A 20,316-nucleotide genomic window follows, 5' to 3' on the forward strand; every position below is an offset into this window, starting at 1 on the left:
TCAAGAAGGCATAATTCACTGGGGCCAATATTACAGTCTCTCACGTTAGGTTAGGAAAGTTGGTGAGTACACTATTCTATAGCAGAATGAGTATTGGTCAGGGATGTAAGATTCAGTTACCGGCCCAGGGCTTCCACTGGTTGGGTGAGTTTTTAGAAAGGCCATTTAACTTCTTGGGTCTTATCTTTCTATATTGTATTCACAAAATTTTTATCGAGTTCTTTCTCAGTGCAAATAGAGTGCAAGAGATAAAAAAATCTATAAGCCATTCCCCTTTCCCTACTTTGCTGTTTAGCAACATTTTAACCATGACATTCTTGCTAAACATAAATTGCTGTCTCTATTCTGGATACTTCTCTCCCTAGGTGAGGGATATGCTTTTCCCTTTTTTTCCCATCCCATGTAGAGGTTTACTCTATAGTAGACACCCACGACCTGGATTGGGGCCGGGAGTCAGGGTTTGGATAGTGTAGATAGTGATAAACTAATAAATACTAAGATTAAATCATCAGAATAAGAAGTATTTTGACAGTAAAATGGGAGAAGACTTTCCTTACCTATAAAATGAGAAGACTAAACTAAATGGTCTCTTAGATCTCTTCCTACTGGAAATTTCTGTGCATCAGATATTGGCATGACACTCCATAAAGACAGTACCTGAATTATGAATAATCTGTATATATAAATGGGCAGCAGAAGTCCAGCTCTGAGTGTTTGTTCCACAGTTCAGAGTGCCTTGGGAGCTTCTGACCTAAAGAATGCCTTCTCCTACGTAAATGTATAGCTAACAAATTGCCAATAGATATCTCTCTTGCCACCATTTCAACCCCCTGCCATTGTGGTGCTTGTTGCCATAGTAGTTAGTAGACACAGATGGAGCCCTTTTTCTAATACTCTCCTGACACCACCATAGCTTTGGGTACCATAAGAGACTTCTCCCATAGCTAGCTCAGAAGAGAATGTGTTCCTTCTTTCCTAAATTGGAAATTTAGGTGTATTTTCCCATAGAACATTCTTAAATATAGCCCATCCAATAGAATGTAAATTCCTATGTACTGTTATGTTTTGAAGATACTGCAGAGTGAACAAACCTTGATGGCTAATTAAAACCTAGGCACAATTTACCAGTATTTCTTTTTAGGGAAATAAAAAAATCGAGTCCCAAGAATCAAATTTACAAACCAACTTACAGCATACAACCTGTTTTCTGACTAGAAATTGCCTTGTCTGTACCCACAGTCACAGTTTATTTAAAGCTTATTTCCATTACACATAGAGAAAAGTGAATGAATTACAAACACTATTCATTAATATTTGGCCATCCTTAATGGAATAAAAAAAAATATCTGGGTTCTGGATTCTTCTATTAGAAAAATATGACTGTGTCAACACTAGCACCTTGTTGAAAACTTGGCAGATATTTTCAATGTAATTTCTTAATGCAAGCCACCTCATTTCCTCGTGGGTACTAGACAGGTTGTAAGTAAATTATATAAATAAATATTAATGTAATTATCAACTTGATAATTTTATGTGCTATGTAGGCATGCAAGAAAATTGAACAAAGATGAAGGCTGCCGTACTTGTTCATGTGTGAGGACCTACATAAGAGTGACTTATTCCCCATATCGTAAGGAGATAGAAGTGCACTAGATCGAGCCTTGTCTTCAGCTGCCTGAGTATGACTGTAAAAAAATATATGTGTAATTTTTCATGGTGGTTAAGTTAATAACATGCCACAATAATTTGTGCACTTCTTTGTGTACTTTGGGAACCAAATCATATACATCCTAGTTGGAAAGAAAGTAAAGGCAAAATACCTGCAAACAAGCTAGAGGCTTATTTTTTTTAAAGCCCGGTCTTTGCAGTCAAATAGTAGTTCAGAGGTTCCTCTTTAACCTGTAGGGTTTCTTCATAAAAGAATACCGATAGCATGTAAATGTCTTACTTCCTTCACAAACCTTTGAAAATGTAACCCGAAGATTGCGTTGTCTCTCACCCTCGGCTCCCAGTAGCTCTCTAGGGAGTGGGCATGTCTTATCAGGCAGAAGCAACCAGGCAAGGGCAGCCGGCACATTGAGAGGCCAGGGCAGTGTAGTGGTCAAGGCCACTGGGCAGGTAGTGAAAGGCCTCTTGCTGTGTTAAACAAATGCAGTTTCCTTCCCGCCTTCTGCAAGAGCTAACTTTGTTTTGCACTTCTCTTCTGGTATAAGAACAATAAGGATTCATAAGGCCATTCTGCCTGTGTGGAGATGTGCATTAGATTATCATAAACCCACAGATAAAAAGTGCAGTGGTCAATGAGAACAGGCATTCTTGGATGAAATAAAAGGTTTAATTGAAAGTACTGTCCCATGGGAGATAGATGATTGAGCGTGGTATTGTCGACATCAATTACCATAGACCAGAGAGTGAAGAAAATAAAAGGAAGACCATTCTTTTTTTTTGAGTTCCCAAATCTGTTTCTCTTTAAGAGGAGGTAGGAGATTATCTTAATAGGATGCTGAGGAAAAAAAGTGAGCTCTTGTTCATACACAGTGTTCTTAGAACACTTTTAAAATTTCCCAGGAAGTTGCAGCTGAATTTACTACTAGTACAGATATTTTTTGTTGGAAGTTAGAGATCTAGACAGAGTACAAAGTGTACTGATGCTGAATAATGGTTAAAATTGGTAAATATCTATTGTGTTGAGTTATATGAGTAAATGATTTGCACTTATTCATAATTATAGAAATTTTTGGTTCTTTGATTATGCCTCTCAGCTTGTTTTTTTAGTAGGTTGGGTTTCTGTTCTACAACGTAACAGAAAAGAAAAAAATAAGTTGAAGAGGCTTTTGAACATACGGTCCCCATTACACACTAAACGGCTTGCTTTGTATCACTAAAATATGGCTCCCTTTATAAATCACGCATATTTGTCTAGCCGATGCCCTACTTTTGATGTGACTAAAACAATGAGATGAACTCTACATTCATAGAGAAAAAAGCTGGGATCAAGGACTGCCTTAACAAGAAAATAATTGGTCAGGTGTCTCTTTTACCAGTCATTAACATATTTGAATTAAGAATTTGAGTTTTCCTTTAGGTCAAATAGAGTATAAAAAATATTCTGGATTATGTGTGCCTAATGTGCAATACATTTGAAAGGACAAAGACAGGGAGATACCAAATATATTTAGTGTTTTACTTGGTGTTTTACACAATGCTGCCCAATTTAGTTTAAAAAAAACCTGTCAAAGCAACTTTTAGTTTATTTGCTTTTCAGTTTTATTTAGAACAAATGAATTCGCTCAATAAGTGAATTTAAACTTCTTAGACAATTGTTTAGGAGTGGACATAGACACAGTCTTAGGTTTGAATGTGAAAAATTGCTTTTTTAGGGTTAATTTGAACAGGGTAATTGCCAAATACTGCCAGCTGTCATAATAAAGGAGAAGTGAGTGACAGGTTTACTCCACCCCATATCAAAACTCAAGAGCGGATATGGTGATCAGAAGAGCCAAAATAAATGTGAGTTCTTAGAAACATTTGCAAGCTATTTTCCTGCAAAGCTCAGCCCTTCATAGGCATCAAAGTACAAACATGTCGTGATTAAGCTTAGCACTATTATAGAAATGAGAAAGTGGGATCGCTGTTGCTGTAGATATCCCAAATGCACTACCTAATACTCCAAAGTTCCATTAGGTGATGGTGGTGACAGTGGTCTATATTACAAAGTATTGGGACTTAACTAGCAATTTTTAAACTACTTTTAATATTAGTGAAAATGTCACCCATTTGAGCTGCAATGGAAGAACTAACTGATGCAGCACTTGTCTGCAATGCTCTTTAATATTTACTGCACACTTATTCTCAGGCATTCATTGGAATAGGTGCTAGTGGCATAAATAGAAGTGAAATGGACCTTGTTGCCCTTGAAATCCTTGAAGATTTATATAATAACAAATAACTATAATATAATGTGATTAGTGCTATAATTGAATTATGTATAGAGACCCAGGTGAGCGCCCAGCCACAGAGAGCAGGTGACAGTTCAGCTGGGTTTTGATTGGTATGTAAGAGTTTTCAGTGGGTGTCAAAGTGGGAGGAGGGGAGAGAATTGTTTTTAGAGAGAATCTCACCTAAAAAGTAAGAGAAGCTCTTTGTAACATTTAATTAATTAACTTCAGTTCTATCTAACAAACATGTTAGAAAGTTTAGGCCAGAAGTGTTAAAACTATGCTTTTATAGATAAGATGCAAGACATACCTGTCCCTTTTTTTTTGGCCTTTTAATGCTATTATTTCAAGAAGCACATTATGGCAGAGAAGCATCAAATAAATAATTTATGAAGTCATCCTCTAACAAATATTTTTTATACATATACATTCTATCAGATGCTAAACTGGATTGAAAGTTGAATTAAACATAATTCCTGTCTTTGGTGAGATCACAGTGCTATAGTGGAATCAAAACAGGCACACCAGCAAATAATTGTCAGAATAGAAAGAAAGGGATGAGAATCATAAGAAAAGGAGAAAAACAGAAGAATGGAACTCAGAGGAAGGCAAATTGTTTTCCTACTGATAAAATCAGAGAAGGAAGAGGCAGCTTGCATGCTGAGACACAAAGACTGGGTGTTTGGAAATACTAAGTAAGGAGTCTTTGATTTCATTATAACTTTGCTGTAAAATTTCCTTTGAGATGAAAATAATTGCTGCACTTTATATATATACACACATACGAAATAAAGATGTTTCCCTATTTGTATGATTTCATTATCATAAAAAGTGTAGGTCTGTACCATCAGGAAAATGCTTGACTAAAAAGATTCATTCACTCTTTATGCTTAGATGATTCTTCGTTTTTCATGTATCAGAGTAAAAATGGACCTGTGATGGATCAATTTTAAAAAATTTAATTCCTTAGGAATGAACTAAATTGAGATAGTCCTTGTTTATTCTTTGAAGCATACTTTACTTTGTTGGAAAATGAAGATCCATTATTTCAGGGAAGAAAGAAGTCCTGCTAAACCTACATCTAGGGAAATATTGATTGGAAGTATGCTGAACTTTTAAACTTCTTGTAATTACAGACTGATTTTACAGGAATTAAGGCCATAGAAATTGCTCCCTTACTCTTGGCCTGCTTTCCTGTATATATAAGAGCAAAGGAGAAAAACATTTGGAAGATGAATACTGAAGAAGAATAATGCAAAGTTAAAGGCAACATTCAGCAGCCCAAGCCAGTTATTAGGACTCTGGGGCCTCTGAAGAGTCCCTCTTAAGAACCTGGCAGATCCAGTGCTGGGTCGCCTCAGGCCAAACAACCAACAGGGAGAGAACTCAGCACCCCACCCCCCATCAGCGGACAAGTGGATTAAATTTTTACTAAGCTCTGCCCACCAGAGCAACACCCATCTCTACCCACCACCAGTCCCTCCCATCAGGAAGCTTGCACAGGCCTCTTATATAGCCTCATCCACCAGAGGGCAGACAGCAGAAGCAAGAAGAACTACAGTCCTGTAGCCTGTGAGACAAAAACCACAATCACAGAAAGATAGACAAGATGAAAAGGCAGAGAACTATGTACCAGATGAAGGAACAAGATAAAACCCCAGAAAAACAACTAAATGAAGTGGAGATAGGCAACCTTCCAGAAAAAGAATTCAGAATAATGATAGTGAAGATGATCCAGGACCTCGGAAAAAGAATGGAGGCAAAGATCGAGAAGATGTAACAGATGTTTAACTAAGACCTAGAAGAATTAAAGAGCAAACACCTAGAAGAATTAAAGAACAAACAAAGAGAGAGGAACAATACAACAACTGAAATGAAAAATACACTAGAAGGAATCAGCAACAGAATAACTGAGGCAGAAGAATGGATAAGTGACCTGGAAGACAGAATGGTGGAATTCACTGCTACAGAACAGAATAAAGAAAAAAGAATGAAAAAAAATGAATACAGCCTAAGAGACCTCTGGGACAACATTAAACGCAACTACATTCGCATTATAGGGGTCCCAGAAGGAGAAGAGAGAGAGAAAGGACCTGAGAAAATACTTGAACAGATTATAGTTGAAAACTTCCCTAACCTGGGAAAGGAAATAGCCACCCAAGACCAGGAAGCACAGAGAGTCCCAGGCAGTATAAACCCAAGGAGAGACACTCCAAGACACATAGTAATCAAATTGACAAAAATCAAAGACAAAGAAAAATTATTGAAAGCAACAAGGGAAAAATGACAAATAACATACAAGGGAACTCCCATAAGGTTAACAGCTGATTCCTCAGCATAAACTCTACAAGCCAGAAGGGAGTGGCACAATATATTTAAAGTGATGAAAGGGAAGAACCTACAACCAAGATTACTCTACCTGGCAAGGATCTCATTCAGATTCGATGGAGAAATCAAAAGCTTCATAGACAAGCAAAAGCTAAGAGAATTCAACACCACCAAACCAGCTCTGCAACAAATGCTAAAGGAACTTCTCTAAGTGGAAAACACAAGGGAAGAAAAGGACCTACAAAAACAAACGCAAAACACTTAAGAAAATGGTAATAGGAACATACATACCAATAATTACCTTAAATGTGAATGGATGAAATGATCCAACCGAAAGACACAGGCTTGCTGAATGGATACAAAAACAAGACCCATCTATATGCTGTCTACAAGAGACCCACTTCAGACCTAGGGACACATACAGACTGAAAGTGAGGGGATGGAAAAAGATATTCCATGCAAATAGAAATCAAAAGAAAGCTGGAGTAGCAATACTCATATCAGATAAAATAGACGTTAAAATAAAGAATGTTACAAGAGACAAGGAAGGTCACATATAATGATTCAAAGGATCAATCCAAGAAGAAGATATACCAATTATGAATATATATACACCCAACATAGGAGCACCTCAATACATAAGGCAAATGCTAACAGCTATAAAAGAGGAAATCTACAGTAACACAATAATAGTGGGGGACTTTAACACCTCACTTACACCAATGGACGTATCATCCAGACAGAAAATAAGGAAACACAAGCTGTAAATGACACAATAGACCAGGTAGATTTAATTGATATTCATAGGACATTCCACCTGAAAGCAGCAGATTACACTTTCTTCTCAAGTGCACACAGAACATTCTTCAAGATAGATCACATCTTGGGTCACAAATCAAGCCTCAAAAAATTTAAGAAAATTGAGATCATATCAAGCATCTTTTCTGACCACAATGCTATGAGATTAGAAATAAATTACAGGGAAGAAAACGTAAAAAACACAAACATATGGAGGCTAAATAATATGTTACTAAATAACCAAGAGATCACTGAAGAAATCAAAAAGGAAATCAAAAAATACATAGAGACAAATGACAACGAAAACACGACGATCCAAAACCTACGGGATGCAGCAAAAGCAGTTCTAAGAGGGACATTTATAGCAATACAGTCCTACCTCAAGAAACAAGAAAAATCTCAAATAAAGCAATCTAACCTTACACCTAAAGGAACTAGAGAAAGAAGAATAAACAAAACCCAAAGTTAGTAAAAGGAAAGAAATCATGAAGATCAGAGCAGAAATAAATAGAAACAAAGAAAACAGTAGCAAAGATCAATACAACTAAAATCTGGTTCTTTGAGAAGATAAACAAAATTGATAAACCTTTAGCCAGACTCATCAAGAAAAAGAGCAAGAGGACTCAAATCAATAAAATTAGAAATGAAAAAGAAGTTACAACAGACACAGTAGAAATACAAAGCATCATAAAAGACTCTTACAAGCAACTGTCTGCCAATAAAATGGACAACCTGGAAGAAATTGACAAATTCTTAAAAGGTATAAACTTCCAAGACTGAACCAGGAAGAAATAGAATATATGAACAGACCAATTACAAGTAATGAAATTGAAACTATGATTAAAAATCTTCCAGCAAAGAAAAGTCCAGGACCAGATGGCTTCACAGGTGAATTCTATCAAACATTTAGAAAAGAGCTAACACCCATCCTTCTCAAACTCTTCCAAAAAATTGCAGAGGAAGAAACACACCCAAACTCATTCTACGAGGCCATCATCACCCTGATGCCATAACCAGACAAAGATATCACAAAAAAAGAAAATTCAGACCAATATCACTGATGAATATAGATGCAAAATCCTCAACAAAATACTAGCAAACAGAATCCAACAACACATTGAAAGGATCATACACCATGAGCAAGTGGGATTTATGCCAGGGATGCAAGGATTCTTTAATATATGCAAAACAATCAATGTGATAAACCATATTAACAAATTGAAGGAGAAAAACCATATTATCATCTCGATAGTTGCAGAAAAAGCTTTTGACAAAATTCAACACCCATTTATGATAAAAACTCTCCAGGAAGTGGGCTTAGAGGGAATCTATGTCAACATAATAAACACCATATACAACAAACCCACAGCAAACATCATTCTTATGGTGAAAAACTGAAAGCATTTCCTCTAAGATCAGGAACAAGACAAGGATGTCCACTCTCGCCACTCTTATTCAACATAGTTTTGGAAGTCCTAGCCACAGCAATCAGAGAAGAAAAAGAAATAAAAGGAATACAGATTAGAAAAGGAGAGGTAAAACTGTCACTGTTTGGAGATGACATGATAGTATACATAGATAATCCTAAAGATGCCACCAGAAAACTACTAGAGCTAATCAATGAATTTGGTAAAGTAGCAGGATACAAAATTAATGTACAGAAATCTCTTGCATTTCTATACATTAACAATGAAAGATTGGAAAGAGAAATTAAGGAAACAATCCCATTCATCGTTGCAACAAAAAGCATAAAATACCTAGGAATAAACCTACCTAAGGAGGTAAAAGACCTGTACTCAGAAAACTATAAGACACCGATGAAAGAAATCAAAGATGACACCAACAGATGGAGAGATATACCATGTTCTTGGATTGGAAGAATCAATATTGTGAAAATGCCTGTACTACCCAAAGCAATCTACAGGTTCAGTGCAATCCCTATCAAATTATCAGTGGCATTTTTTACAGAACTAGAACAAAAAATCTTAAAATTTATATGGAGACAGAAAAGACCCTGAATAGCCAAAGCAACCTTGAGAGAAAAAAAGAGAGCTAGAGGAATCAGACTCCCTGACTTCAGACCATACTGCAAAGCTACAGCTTCAAGACAATACGCTACTGGCACAAAAACAGAAATATAGATCAGTGGAACAGGATAGAAAGCCCAGAGATAAAACCCCGTATGCTCAACTAATCTATGACAAAGGAAGCAAGGCTATACAATGGAGAAAAGACAGTCTCTTCAATAAGTGTTGCTGGGAAAACTTGAGAGCTATATGTCAAAGGATGAAATTAGAACACTCCCTAGCAACATTCACAAAAATAAACTCAAAATGGATTAAAGACCTAAGTGTAAAACTGGACACTATAAAACTCTTAGAGGAAAACATAGGAAGAACACTCTGTGACATAAACCACAGCAAGATCTTTTTTGACCCACCTCCTAGAGTAATGGAAATAAAAACAATAATAAACAAATGTGAACTAATGAAACTTAAAAGCTTTTGCATAACAAAGGAAACTATAAACAAGACAAAAAGACAACCCTCAGAATGGGAGAAAATATTTGCAAATGAATCAGTGGACAAAGGATTAAACTCCAAAATATATAAACAGCTCATACAGCTCAATATTAAAAAAACAACCCAATCCAAAAATGGGCAGAAGACCTAAATAGACATTTCTCCAAAGAAGACATACAGATGGCCAAGAGGCACATGAAAAGCTGCTCAGTATCACTAATTATTAGAGAAATGCAAATCAAAAGTATAGTGAGGTATCACCTCCCACCAGTTAGAATGGGCATCATCAGAAAATCTATAAACAACAAATGCTGGAGAGGGTGTGGAGAAAAGGGAACCCTCTTGCACTGTTGGTGGAAATGTAAATTGACACAACCACTGTGGAGAGCACTATGGAGATTCCTTAAAAAACTAAAAATAGAATTACCATATGACCCAGCAATCCCATTACTGGTCATATACCCAGAGAAAGCCATAATTCAAAAAGACACATGCACCCCACTCTTCATTGCAGCACTATTTACAATAGCCAGGTTGTGGAAACAACCTAAATGCCCATCAACTGATGAATGGCTAAAGAAGTTGTGGTACATATATACAATGGAATATTACTCAGCCATAATAAGGAACGAAATTGGGTCATTTGTAGAGACGTGGATGGACCTAGAGACTGTCATGCAGAGTTAAGTAAGTCAGAAAGAGAACAACAAATATATATTAACATGTATATGTGGAATCTAGGAAACTGGTACAGGTGAACCGGTTTGCAGGGCAGAAATTGAGACACAGATGTAGAGAACAAATGTATGGACACCAAGCGGGGGAAGCAGGGGGTGGTGGTGGGGGTGGTGGGATGAACTGGGAGCTTAGGGTTGCCATATATACACTAATATGTATAAAATAGATAAGTAATAAGAACCTGCTGTATAAAAAAATAATAAAATTAAATTAAAAAAAAAAAAAAACCTGGCAGAAACACTGCAGGAACGTTAGAGAGGGAGTCTTCTCAGATCTCGGCGACCTACTTCCTCTCTCTTGGTGAGATCTCACAGACCCAGAAGCCACTCTGAAGGCCAGACTATAGGATGACTATAGCCTGATGTCTCATTCTAGTAGGGATGCTATAACAGTACCACACACTGGATAGCTTATAAACAGTAAAAACTTACTTCTCACAGTTCTGGAGGCTGGAAGTCCAAGGTCAGGGTGCCTGCATGGTCAGGTGAGGGCCCTCTTTTGGGTTGCAGACTTCTTATTGTATCTCTGTATGGTGGAAGGGCTAGGAATCTCTGTGGGGTCTCTTTTATAAAGGCACCAATCCCACTCATGAGGGTGCCGCCTTCGTGACCTAATCACCTCCCAAAGGCCCCACCTCTTAAAAACTATGTCCTTGGAGATTAGGATTTCAACATATGAATTTTGGGGGGAACAAAAACATGCAGACGATAACAGATGCATATATGTGTCAAATAGAAAATGTGTTACCAAAAGAAAAGACATGATTAAGAGAAATATAAACCCTATGATATATCATTAGCCCTGGATATCTCCCTTGTGTGTGTGCTCGTGTGTGTGTATCACCCAGTTGTTGGATGGGATTATTTGTCTCAATTCTTCACTTCCAAATAGTAGCATTAAATACCTATATTTTGGTTATGGTCTCGTGATGTGTGGAGAGTATTTCCAAACTTCGCCTGTAGACTTGGCCATATGAATTTATTTGGCCATTGAGATGTTAGTAGATGTTTTATGGGCAAAGGCTTTAAATGTACTTTCATTTTTTGCATTCCTGCCTTTCATCATGTGAGAAACATGTTTCAGATACCCAGTGGTCTAAGGAAGTTAAGAGATCTGTGGAGCAGACATGCACCTCATCCACAGCTTGGAAGCCAGCCTACCTGAACCCAGCCTATATCAGCCAGACAGCAGTCAACCTGAGAAATGTGAGCTGGAAATAAATGCCTTATTGTTCATATCACAATTTTGGGATTGGTTTGTTATGCAGTATTTGGGAGGCAACAGCTGACTGACACATCCGTTCACTTTTCCCCATTAATTAACTCTGGGTAGATTTCCCTCCCTTCTCCCATCAGTTTGTTAGTAGTAGTGAGGATAGGAAGACATATCCACGTTTTAAATCTAATGGGTTTTATACTCTAGAACCTAAATGACTTCTTATTTTATAGTTATTTTTATCTGAAAATTAATTTTAACAGGGTAATTGATTTAATTATTAAGATAAAAGGCAAATTATATGTCTTTATCTACAAATGGCATATATGTATGGTAAGAATATTCTCATTACAACAGTAAGCATGTACTGTGAATTTAAAACGGTTGTTTCCCACTGAGATTTCTCAATCTCTATTTGGAATTTAAGATTATTTATCATTAATACTATACTAAAGGGGATTGGTTTCCAGCTGGAGTCTCATTAGATGCAATTCAGACATCAGAGAAAAGGGTAGGGTTAAAGTGGTTATATTCCTATTATATTATTTTCTTACAAGGCTTAACCAACAAGCAAACACCGCCTACCCCAGCCCTCATGAAAATATTACTTTCTTGAGGCTGTGGTAGTACTGTTACTTCATTATAGCATAATTTAATAAACATGACTCTCTGTGCCTTAAAGTAAAAGAACATTTACTGGGTCCTCTAGGGAGAATGTAGGTACCTGAGATGTAATCACTGCCTTTAGAATTCTTGAGTTGGGACAAAAGGTATATCATCTTTACTAAAAGAGCTTGTACCCTAAACAATGACACATAGACTAAGAATAGAGGGTGTTATGTAGAACATTCTTATATATTCACTCTGATGATTTAAGATTTTATTCTGTGACTTCACACTTCCTAAGAGGCCAGTGAAAACAACCTGTAATTCATTGTCCTTAAACTATCTTCAGAAATCTCCCAGTCCCAGACAAATTTAATTTTTTTTTTTTAATTTCACATCAGGAAACTAAATGTCATGTATTCCCCTTTATGGAATAAGGACTCCCTTATTCTAAAAGCTTCAGAATGTACTTGCTATTCTGCATCTTTTGAAGCCTGGCATGAGACTGTACTTTCCTTCCATGATTCTTTTTGTTGTTGATGGAAATTGTGACATATGACATATACCCAGAGTGTGATGCAGAAATAATGGAACTGGAAGGTTGAACCATGAGGTTATGTGGCATCTCTGGGACCTTGTTCCTGCCCTACCAGATTTCTTTCTGGAGTCTTCTCTGTTCTCTGCTCCATTCCTTTCTAGCCTAACCTTCCCTGTGTTCTCTAATGCAGCGTTTCTTTAAGTGTACGCTAGGGAACACTTTCCTGTAGTACACTTCATGCAAAGATGCATTCCATGGTCAAGTAAATTAGGGAATGTGTATTAACTTTTAAAAGCACTGAAAAGTCCAAACATAAATCATTTCCCTAGAATTTGTCATCATGGAAACCCTCCTTTTTTTCCTTATATGCAATGATGGTGCCCCTGTGTGTTAGACCTTAGAGTGATCCAAGTCTGAGAAGGAATCAGTTTGTTGGTTACTGAAGCCAGCCCTAATTGGACATGGCCTGGGGCCAGACGTCCTCGGGGAGCTCTAGCAGCCTGTGGACTGACTGTGTCATGGGGTCAGGGGACACCCACTTCCTGAGAAGTGGGCCGGACTGAGCTGTGGTCAGAGCAGGCACCCTACCTGGGAGCCCACTTCCTGCAGTGCCGTGTATTTTTATTTATGTTTAGCTTTTGTCCGTGATAGTTCTCTTGTCTTTTAAAGGCATTAGGTGCAGGTAGCCTGGCGTGCAGTGTCTTTGCGATGACAAAATATTAGAAGTGTTTCACCTAGGAACCCAGTTTCTCAAATGGGTCTGCTCCTCTTAGAATCAGGCCCACCCTGCTTCCTTTTTAGATCACTGGATTATTACAATCATTTTGTTTGTTCTTGAATCTTATATTCATATAAAAGCATGTCTTTTTGTATTTTAACTACTGAATTATTGCCTGTAAAATACTTTAAAGTCTTTTGACTTCTAATAGGAAAGACTAAATACAAAACAAAAAGATCTATTGTTTCTTGATATTAAAAAAGCAGGTTCTAGTTTTATAAAAACACTTGCTGTCTGAATTATAAAATATTAATCTATATTACATTTCATGACACAAAATATTATTTTCACTTCTTTAATCTATATCTGAAAAGGAAAAAAAAAAATTTCCAGTGTCCTTAAACTGTTGAATTTGCTGATCTTTCAAGTATATATACTGTAAGTAGGAGGGAAAAAAGGTTGCTATAGGAATCTTAACTCTGACTGACTTTACTTTTGCTAGTTTTAATCTCTGACTTAGTATTATATTATGATACTTTTATATTGAACAGGCAGTAAAGAATGGCCATTTTTTGACATTTGTTTTCTGGTATTAGATTAATCCTTTACATAAAGGAAATTGGTTTTTGATAAGTTCAGTCAGAGACCAGCTTATGCTTTCAATAGTTCCCCTTTCTGCCCCCTTTCTGGGGAATGGATTTCAAAACATATGAAGAAGTGTCTCAGTCACAAATATTTTATAGTATTTTCTTCTTTCAGGTATTTGATTTAAAATTACTTTAAAATGAATGAATGTATACTTTAAAACATCACATAACAACATATATTTAAAATATTGATTACTGAGCAAACTATAACAATATCATTTAAAAATCGTTCCTTCATTGAAAGTAAATAGCAGTGTTGTTTACATATAGCTCTGTGAAGCTTTTGCCCTACTTACTGCAACATTAACTTACATTTTCCTTTTCTGTGTGATAGTATATAATATTGAGTTTGGGGTTAATTTGCAACCACCTATAGTATAATTCATAATTTTAAAAATTATCTGTACTCTGATTTCTGATTCTTTTTTGGTGATTTGTCTATATAGTTCAGAGGGCAAAAGACTTTAAAAGATAATCTGCCTACTTGTAAATCACCAATAATTCTTCTGGTTTAGCAGCAGTGGTGGGAAAGTCCTTGCTATTTATTACAATGGTTGTCTTTAGATCACACATACCTTTGCATGTGCTAGCTCATCTCTCGTCATCGTCTTTTCTTTTTAAATTATTTATTTATTTTTATTTATTTATTTATGGCTGTGCTGGATCTTCGTTTCTGTGCGAGGGCTTTCTCTAGTTGCGGCAAGTGGGGGCCACTCTTCATCGCGGTGCGCGGGCCTCTCACTATCACGGCCTCTCTTGTTGCGGAGCACAGGCTCCAGACGCACAGGCTCAGTAATTGTGGCTCACGGGCCTAGTTGCTCTGCGGCATGTGGGACCTTCCCAGACCAGGGCTCGAACCTGTGTCCCCTGCATTGGCAGGCAGATTCTCAACCACTGGGCCAGCAGGGAAGCCCTGTTGTCTTTTCTTGACTCTCTTAAAAGTACAATCTAAAATAAAACGCTTCCCGGCTGTTGGAATGAGTCTCTGATCTCCACTCTAGGGCAATATTCACATTTTAAATTCTATGTAATCCAATTGGCCAAAAACCTTTCATGCTAATAATAGCTACCCATGCTTTTTCGGAAGATTAAAATTTTTCAGAAAATTAAGTGTGTTGAAGGTGTCTTATCCTTTCATTGTTGTGAAAATTTATTTAGCTGTAACAAAAGTTTCAGCACCTTAAATTCTTGAGAATTTATTTAGGCAAATTCAGCAGTGGTTAAGCTAATTATAAAATATCTATCCTGGCAGAATTGCCAGGTCTGGCTTTTGCTTTATATTAAAAAAAAAAAAAAAAAAAAAAAGCTTTTTTTTTTTTGCCTTAAAGCCCCTTTGTGTGAGTTTTGTAACTGACAAAATGATTGCATGTAAAACATAACTTTCGCATAAAGTAAGCTGCTCCCAACACAAACTAATTACACATTTGGGAGGCGGGGCAAAGACATCCAGAACTTGCTGGTGCTGAGCCAAGAGCACAGCATTTAATGAAATGAGGGCCATAAAAGGTTCAGCATGGATGCTTTCAGGTCTGACCTGGGCTTCTGGGAAATTGAACATTGGCCCTGTGGACTGGTGGATTCCCCCAGGCTTTGAAATACTGGGTTATTACCACTTGTGTGCGTGAATCAAGACTGCTTTGCAATACAGGAACATTTGTGATTCCAAAGATAGCCTCATTTGGAACACTCTTAAGCTAATAATACGGATTCCTCCTTAGTCATCCATCTTCCTGCCTCTGTTTCCTCCTCTCACACCAAATAATTACTTGTGATATTTGTTTGATAAAAATGGTTGTATATGTCAAGCTCCTACTATGTAGATTCCTCTGTTTCCTCTTTCCTGTAGTTAAACTCTATTCCTTCCTGTCAGATAATACTGTGAGTGAAACAGAAAGGCCCTGCCATGCTGTTCAACAACCTTTTTACCAATTATGTTCTGTGTAGACTGGCCATTTCACTTGCAGTGTTGATACATGGTAGCTGCTTGATAAAAATTTGTTGAATGACTGGTTTGTTTGCAAAAATTTGTTGATTGACTCTTTTCACTCAGGCCAGAATGGGCCAGTCTCATATCCGAATTCCAACTGTGAGAGATTATTCATTATGCTTAGAAAGTGAAATAGTATTTCAGGGAACAAAATGAGAGAATGGAGAAATAGAAAAAGAAATAACTGAATGGGAAGGAGAAGCGGAGAGATATATAATTAGGATGGTAACAGAACAACATCTGTAGGAACTTGAAGGAAGTTTGTGTAAACGAGAATAAAGAGTTAGTTAAGGGCTAGGGGATAGGTAGGATAAAGCATTAAAATGGCTTATGAAAATTAGGAAAGAAAAGGCAGTTAACATGTTACTCACCATTTGGTTTTGCATTCCATTTCTTTTTTTTATTTAATAAAAACAACGCCTTTATATATCATTGCAGTGTTTTCCAAATTGAAAACTGTGATTCGTTATTGGATTATGAAATTAATGTAGTGGGTCGTGACAAATTTTAAAAAATAATGAAATAGAATAGAAAACATTAGAATGTGTTGCCCTCTCGGTAAGTATTGTCTCATGAAACTTTTATTTATATCTGTGTATGTGCACACATATGTATATGCATGGTTGTATAGACAGGAGGACAGGTAGATAAATAATGTGGCTTTGGGTACTTGATCACAGGGCTCCCCAAACTTGATGAAATGTACCATGAATATTGTTGTTTGCAATGTTCACTTATGATTTGAGGTACATGATGCAATTTTAAATCATGAACAGTCCAACGCCTGTCACAGATTGGTAGCTATGACACATCTTGGTGCCTTCATTGAGAATACAATGCTGAAGCTGAGCTGGGTTATCTCTCCTAGGAGTAGGAAGTGTGGTATGAAAATGGAAATTAGACGAGGTTACTTCTAAGGTTTCTTATAACTGTGATACTGTACGCTCTTTATAATTATTTTTAATGTAAAAACTAATTTGTATAAACATTTAAAGTAATGAAATCCAGAATAGCAGGAACCTAGGGCCTATCCAGGGCCTATTTTTGAGTCTCGCACTGTTTTAAGCATCAGTGATACATTGATGGAAAAAAAAGCAGAGCAATATAAAAGTTCCTGCATTCAAAAGACACTATTAAAAAAAGTAAGCAAGCAAGTATATAGTATGTGGTAAATGCTATGGAGAAAAAGCAAATCGGGTTAATGGACACAGGTAGGGTAGTATTGGGAGAACCTTAAAACAATTTTAAACTGAATGATCAGGGAAGACCTCTCTGATAAATTGACATTTGAACACAGAATTGAAGGCAATAAGGGAAGAAGGTCTGCAGGAATGTAAGGGAGGAATATTCAAAGCAGAGGGAGGAGGTGACGCAAAGGATTGGGGGCAGAAGTTAGATGAGGTAGCTTAGAAAGTGAGGATGGGAGACAAGAGAAAAGGTCAGATGATTGATTCTTAGGACACTAGTATTTAGGGATTGGTGAGATTAGGAAGAGTCTGCAAAAGAGATTGGAAAAGGAGTAGACAGTGAAGTAGGAGATGAACGCTGAAAAGTGGTGTCCTGGAACCAAGAGAAGAAAGTGTTTCAGGAAGTAGGGCTTGATAATTTGGGTCTCATGCTACTGTAGACCAAGTAAGATGAAAGCCGAGGATTGACCATCGAATTTACCAACATGAAGGTCATTGGTGACTCTAAGAGGAGTTAGTATACACACACGTACACCTATATTTATAGAACATATATACATATTATGTATTGTGTATAGTGTTAAAAAATATGTATAGTATAAATACTACTGTAGGATGTATAAATATTATATCTAGTATTGATGATATTAGACATATCTGTATATCTATGTGCGTGTGTGTGTAAATGCGTACATGTGTGTCATTATAGAGATGTGTTTACTATCTCTGTACTTGTCAGTGCAATAATATAGCAAATGGTTCTTATATCTTCATAAATTCCTTTTAAAAACATTTATTGTTTTATAATTGAGAAGTGTTGGAAAACAAATTATAAAGAAGAAAATAACAGTCCATATTGCAGTGGCAGTAGATACCAAGTTTTTTCCTATGCAGATAGATGGGACGGGGGTGGAAGGCAGGCAGGTAATAGGCAGATGAGTAGGTGTCTGAATATGAGTATAGAGTATATGTTACATACTGAAATGTACTGTATACATAAGCTTTTATGCCTAATACTGTCATATTCTCACATGATTAAAAGTGTGTTTCACCACTGTTTTATATAATTCTGTGATTCTTAATAAAAAAGTACAAAAACAGCATATATATAATATATAGATATATATGCATAACTAACTTAGCAAACACCACTTGGTAGACTGCATCTTTCTTCTGTGTTCTAATATAAGTAAAAAGCAGCATTATATATATATATGTATATATATATACATACATATACACACACACACCAATAATTCAGTATTTTTCACTTTTCATACTCTGTTCATCCCACAAAGTTTGCATTTCTGCCTCTGAAAAATTAGCTGCCATATAACCAGAGACATAGCTAATACAATACATAGCAGACTTCCTTAGGAGTTCATTCTGACCATCTCAGTGGTCTGTCATGAGCCTCTGAGCATGAGACCCAGTTGACTGCAGGGACTTTTACTGCCACCCCTTCCTGGTACTTAGGAACATATCATCAGGCAGCACTCACTGTGGTTCCCCATTGCCTCTCTAGACCCTGGTTGCCTTGAACGTGACTGCATTTGACAATTGTTGGTTCAGGGTAGTGGTGTTCACCTAAAGGTGATTTTGAGCCCTGGGGACATTTGGCAATGTCTAGAGGCAGTTTTGGTTGTCACAACTGGGAAAGGAGATACTACTGGCATCTAGTAGGTAGTAGCCAGGGATTCTGCTAAATATCTTTCAATGCACAGGACAGCCCCCATGAGGAATTATCAGGCCCCCAATGTCACCCGTGCTGAGGTTAAAGAAAGCCTGAGCTGCTTTGTATCAAATAATGGGATTTGTTTCTTAGGTAGAAATATAATGAGTTAGTTAAAAGAGCTAACCTGTAATAGATTTATTAAATTAAGCAATAAAGTTTAATTTCTTTGAAACTACCCCTTGTCAAAATCTTTACAGCGAACTTCATTTACAGTGAAATTAAATGAAGGAACTATTTCTCTAAGGCTAGACATGGGCTTTCTCTGCTTTGGGAGGAGTCGAAGATGCCATGTCAGTGGATGTGGCTATGATCAGACCTCTTAATCCCGTTTTAATTGTGGGTTCTTTGCTACTTCTGATTTCATAGTTGTTATTTTGTGACTGACATTCAGACATTCACGATAATTTTGAAAATACATAATTTTACATAAGTGTCCCTCAAAGTGACCTTAAGATGAGAGTCTCTAGACATAATTATAGAGCAAAAGGAACTACCGACCTGGAATGAGTTGGTGGTTTCCAGGGCTATCTCACTTTCAAATTTTTCAGTTAAACACCGGGGCAGAGTTTCACATTTCTGCAAGCTCGGGAGGGATGCAGGAGGGGCACCTATACACTTTATCAGCACTTTTCTATCCCCACTTCTGTATATTTGAAAACACTAGGGACCAGACATGATTAACTGCATGCTTCTCCCTGGAGCCCTGAACCCTAATTATGCCTTTTGCTACCATACTCTGTTATTTTTTTAGAACAGCTAGGCTTATGGCTAAGTGTCATTTGTCAAAGATGACATGAATATTTGTTGTGCATTATCATTTTTGTTTAGGTTCAAAAACCAATTGACAGTGAGTTATACTATCCAAAGGAGCAAGCTTAAGGCATGAGTTTTGACAAAGTGAAGTTTAATTCAGCGATACCTGTTAAAAAATCACATCTCTAACTTTAAAATGAACAGTTTATTTTTTCAGCGTTCGGTATCCTATTGACAGTCTTTATCAATAGCCTTGCTTCCACGGTAAATGATATGTTTTAAATTATAGAAGCCAAATATTCCCCCAAATTTTAGAACGTTTCTACACTGAGCTCTTGTTTCTTCATCTGTAAAATGAAGGTGTTGAGATCACATTACCTCTAAGGTCTTTTCGGGTACCTAAGATTCCCTAAGTAACATCCAGTCTCTTTAATTATTGAGAATATCCTGCTGCATTTTCAAATACTTTTCGAATGTTTCATATGGTAGGAGAGCCTTGCCAAAGAATCCTCCCTGTTGACCATCACCAAATATTATTCCCAGGGACCTCTCCCTTCCACTCCATCAATGTGATGGTGGCCCCTGCAGAGAGAGAAGACCAGCCTT

The 20,316-nt window shown here is 36.9% G+C and overlaps 1 protein-coding gene across 1 annotated transcript in view; it reads left to right on the top strand.

The window, feature by feature from the left end:
- Positions 1 to 20,316, top strand: part of PARD3B (par-3 family cell polarity regulator beta) — a 1,042,097-nt gene that overhangs the window by 572,373 nt on the left and 449,408 nt on the right.

The sequence above is a fragment of the Balaenoptera musculus genome, chromosome 7, assembly GCF_009873245.2.
Source record: "Balaenoptera musculus isolate JJ_BM4_2016_0621 chromosome 7, mBalMus1.pri.v3, whole genome shotgun sequence".
NCBI classification, from domain to species: Eukaryota; Metazoa; Chordata; class Mammalia; order Artiodactyla; family Balaenopteridae; genus Balaenoptera; species Balaenoptera musculus.